Here is a 5,516-nt window from a genome sequence, read left to right as displayed (position 1 = left end):
CAGCAGGAATAGTGAGGGAAAGAGCTGAGGTTTATGTACTGTATTGTTTAAAAAGTAACGATGTGTATCACTATGCTTGTTTACAGTATTTTACCTGTATTGGGTTAGATGTACATTTAAGACTAGGGTGTTTTTTGGTTGGAATTGGTATTAAGGCCCACTTACAGTACAGTGTCTATTTTTACACAGAAGACACAGAGGACACAAAGCTTTGGAGGAACCACTTGTGAGCGGTATGTATGGTAACTTTATTATTTAAAAGAAGTAAAAAGATTCCTAAGGCACTAATCTATAGTACAGAGCATTATCTTATATCACATAGAGACACTTCACAACTCCCTTATAAAATTATACAATAGTTTCTAGATGTGGGAACGTTATGCGGGCACCGATTCTGGTATACATTGTTTTATATTGTACATTATTATTATTACAGTATATTTACAGTACATTGTGTATTTATAAATTCCCCTTCTAGCACAATACTGTATACAGTATTTGTTCATTTCTCCTTATCAGCTATTTATTATGTTACATTCTTGTAGAGATTTATGTTTACAGTATAGTTATTGCTAAGATTAATGCTACTGTAGTGAGGCGTGAAACTCGAAATGAAAGCCCCCTCCTGGGGCGTGAAACTCGAAGCGAAGGCCCCCTCCTGGGGTGTGAAACTCAAAGCGGAGGCCCCCTCCTGGGGTGTGAAACTTGAAACAAAAGTCTTCTCCAAGGGTACAACACTTGTAACCTCTTCCTGGGGTAAAAGACTTGAAATTAACACCCCCTCCTGGGGCACAAAACTTGTAACATCCCCCTGAGGTGAGAGACTCAAAACCTCCTCTTGAGGTTTGAAATTTGAGACCCTTTCTTGGGGCGTAACACTTGAAACAATGGCCCTCTCCTGAGGCACGAAACTTGTAACCCCCTCCTGGGGTGAGAGACTTGAAACCCCCTCTTGGGGTACGAGACTTGAGACCCCCTGCTGGAGTGCAAGACTTGAGACCCCCTGCTGGAGCGCGAGACTTGAGAACCCCTGCTGGAGCGCGAGACTTGAGACCCCATCCTGGGGTGCGAGACTTGAGACCCCGTCCTGGGGTGCGAGACTTGAGACCCCCTCCTGGGGTGCGAGACTTGAGACCCCCTCCTGGGGTGCGAGACTTGAGACCCCCTCTTGGGGTGCGAGACTTGAAACACTCACTTGGTGTAAGGAAGTTGGGACCCCTCCTGGGGCTACTGACTGGAGTCCCATATTGTGAAAAACAGAATCTGGGCTGGGACTGGAACAGGCAGAATCCGGGCTGGGACTGGAACAGGCAGAATCCGGGCTGGGACCGGAACAGGCAGAATCCGGGCTGTGACCAGTAGAAATGGAATGAGTAGTGTCCCTGACTTTAGAAGGTTGAAATATCCTCCCTATATTTCTTAGACGAGCGTTGAAGCATCTTGTAACAGGGCCCCAATCAAAAACTTGAACTTTCTTTTGCTTAGTAGACATCACCTCCTTATCTGTAACTGAAGAAATGGAAATCACTGATGAATGATGGGGAGAACTGAAAGTGCAGATGTTGGGAGTCACAGACTTGCCTCCACTTCTCAGTGGGCGCAGAGTACAGTCCTTAAGAAAGTGATCATCATAACCGCAATATAAACACAGATGCAGTTCCCAGCGTCGCTGACGTTCAACCTCAGTAAGTTTAGGGTGCAGGAAACTTTGATGCTTTACTGTAGTTTGCTTGGAAGGGTTGTTAGTCAAGTCAGGAGTAACACTAGAAAGCTTGGGAATAACTCGAAAAAGTTTGGGACGGAGATGTTGTAGTTGTTCTAGAAGCCAGTAGAAACTCTTGAAAGGTTTAGGGTCAGGAATATCTGAAAATTGGGGAACCAGAGGACACTTGAGAGGTTCACTAGTATACACGGAAACATTTTCATCAGTAGAGGTAATTGGAACTTCAGAACGAAGCTATGCAGAATTCATTGGCGGAACTTGTGGTGTGTCTGGGGACAAAGCAGCTAGAACCGAATGAAAAACCACCATTTGACTAGAGAGTTCTTGCAGCTGCTGTCTGATGGATTGCAGAGCTGTCTCCTGTGCAGTCACACGAGAAAGTAAATCCTGAAAACCTGCTTCACCCTGGAACCCGGCGGCTTGCATATTTTTGGGCTGTTCAAACTGTCATGATCCGATGCAAATGTTCCTCTGTGGAGGACGGTAAGCTGGGGGGTTCGGGTGACCTGGGAAGTGACTGTACTAGGTCTCCTAGTTGCGGCCGAACACCGGTTTGGCTAGACCTGCCCAGAGGCGCGGACTCTAACTCACTTGGTGTTTTTTTCCAGTGAACCCTCCAATTGGGATTTGGTTTTCCAGTGCACCAAGTGAGCAGGTCGCGGCCCTCTGGACAGGTCCCTAGGAATGGCAGAAGACAGGAAACTATATTTAATGAAGCAAATTCTAGAGCACAGGAGGTAAACTGGATGCTTAGATATTGAAACGCTGTTTAGGAATCCTAATCCCAGGCTAGCATAGGAATACTGGAAAGTGTACTGAGAATCACTAAGAAATCCAAGTGCTGATTGCACAGAAAAACAGAGGCATATATTGGGAATAGCTAGATATGTTTAGAGCTGATTTGCAGAGACAAGACACAGAGCAAAGAACACCAACATGCACTGGAAAGCTATAAATGTAGGTGTTGACAGCACAAACAAGACACAGAGATAAGTGGACACAGGCACATGTAGTAATCCCAGTCGCAGGCTAGCTTGGAAACACAGGAAAATGTACAGGAACTGCTACAGATTCTGGAGCTGATAAACACAGTAAAACACAGAGGGAAGGCCGGAATAAACTGGGGAAGCTAGTAATGCTGGTACTGGACAAAGGCAATTACTAGGAGAGTGCTGGAGGGCCAGCTGTGAGCTAATTAGTACTAGCAGGTAATCTGACACCTCAGTGACACAGGGTAATAGCCACAGGAAAGCTGCAATAGAATTAGCAGCACATATACAAAGACACACAGGGAAGGGACATGAAACACTGAAGTACTGTGAGAAAGCTAAAGTCTCAGAGTAAGGGTTAGCATGGAAGCTAATACAGGAAACTGGAAAACTGTGAGCAGGCTGAAGCAACACGCTGAAGGATTTAGCACAGAGCAACAATGGGAGTAACACAGGCACTTGGAATAACGAAGTTGAACAGCATCTTCCTGAAGTTCTGGGGGCGGATTTATACCCAGGGGTAGCAGATTATTGGAGTACAGCATCAGCTGACTGAGATCAAGCTACCATTGGTTAGGAGGACTGTCACATTAGAGGAACTGTCATGGCGGCGCCCATGATGGGAACTCCAATCCCCAAAACACACAGCCGACCATGGAAGTCCGCAAAAGCACCTAAGGTAGAATACTCAGCATCTCACCCCTCACTGCACCAGGCGTCTGACCACAAGGAAGTCAGGGGAAGCCGGCACGGTGGTAAGATATAGCCGATCCTAGGCTGAACCCTGACACCTTGCCCCTCCAAGCTACTTCAGAGACTTGTCTACACCTGTCTCTCACACTTTATTCACACACACACAACTTTTTGGACCAACTTCAGTCTAGCTTTCATTCCCAACACTCCACAAAGACAGCACTGACTAAGGTAGTGAATTCACTGCTAAGTCTAAAGGCCATTACTCAGTTCTAATTCCTCTACATATTTCTGCTGCATTTGACACTGTTGATCACTCTCTTTTTATACAAACTCCACAATACATAGCTAGGTCTTCAGAACATAGCCATATCCTGGTTCTCATCCTACTTATCTAATCGCTCTTTCAGTGTTTGTTTCTCAAAATCCACCTCCTCATTGCTACCTCTACCACAAGGATCAGATTTGGTTCCCCTGTTTTTCTCATTCTATACCACATCTCTTGGTAAGCTTATCAGCTCTTTTGGATTTCAATATCATCTGTATGTAAATGATACACAAAATTACCTATCCTCTCCAGATTTGACACCATATGTATTGGTCTGAGTTACTGAATGTTTTTCTGCCATTTCCTCATGAATGTCATCTCACCACCTCCAACTTAACATTTCCAAAACAGAATTAATAATATTTCTACCTGCCAACAGTAGTTACCAATCTGATATCTTTATCACTTGACAATCAACCCTACCCCACAACTACTGCATTGGTGTTATCCTTGACTCTTACTGTCCTTTGTTCCTCACATTCAATCTGATTCCAAATTATGTTATGGAGCATACACACGGTCAGATTTGTCAGATGAACGATTGAACGATTTTAACGATTTTACCATAGTTTTGAAAAATTTGAACGATTGAACGATTTTTGACTGCATTAAAATGAATGGAATCATCCAAGTCTGACTGCAAACACATCAGATGTCAGATATCGTTATCTGACAAACGGGAACGCGCATCGTTCATCGTCCATCATTCAGGCATGTCAGATATGTCAGATTTTCCTTCAGATATGAACGACTGAATGATTTTTAAATCATTATCGTTCAGATCTGAAGGAAAAATCTGACCGTGTGTATGCACCATTACATGCAGAAAAACATATCTAGAGTATGACCATATCTTACTCAAGACACTACATATACTCTCATTCATGCACTCATTATCTCCCTAATTGATTTATGCATCCTTACTGGTCTTCCCCAAAACAGACTATCACCATTGTAATTCCCTTTTAATGCAGATGTGAGGTTGCTCTTCTTCATTAAATGTTCATTGTCTGCTACTCAGCTCTGTCAATTCCTCCATTGTTTACCTATGTTCTACCGAATATAAAATACTTGTACTTACACATACTGTAAGGCTATTAACAAAACTACACCAACATAAATCTCTTGGCTTATCTCAAAAATTTCTCCAACTTGACATCTCTACTCTGTACAAGATAAGCGTATCTCATCCATATGCATCACCTGCCCAATTCACAGCAAAGAGATTTATTTTTGGTCTGCTACCACTCTGTGGAATGCCCTCCAATGCACAAGAATGCTTTCCTCTAGTCTCCAAACCTTCCAACGTTCCCTGAAAACTCATCTCTTCAGACAAGCTTATCGAATTCCAGAACCACCACATAACCTATAAGCTCTCTAAAATCCACTCATAACTTTACATATTTTCTCTTTCTTTACTTTCACATCAATCTGACCCCTGGCCAACATTCCTGTTTGACTGGCCCACCAAAAACCTCTTCAAACTGGCTAGACTAATATGCAATAGGTAGCACCTATTCTTGTGTATCAATGACTATTTCCGTATAGTTCAGGTAATAACAGATAGAGGTAAGAGACCCCTGCTTGCAATATTATACAGTCTAGTTTTATTACTGAATGTTTCCAATTGTAAAGCACCATCAAATATGCTGGCCTAGGGGGAAAGATGAAAAATGAGGACAGAGGGATCTGCTAACAACAGCTTACACATATATTAAGGAAGGGGAGTACTGCTGGTAAAGTGGAGAAGCAGCAGGAATAGTGAGGGAAAGAGCTGAGGTTT

This window comes from Taudactylus pleione, unplaced genomic scaffold (assembly GCF_031769625.1).
Source record: "Taudactylus pleione unplaced genomic scaffold, aTauple2 ptg000041l, whole genome shotgun sequence".
NCBI lineage: Eukaryota > Metazoa > Chordata > Amphibia > Anura > Myobatrachidae > Taudactylus > Taudactylus pleione.
The sequence above is the reverse complement of the archived record's forward strand: the minus strand, read 5'-3'. Positions refer to the sequence as shown.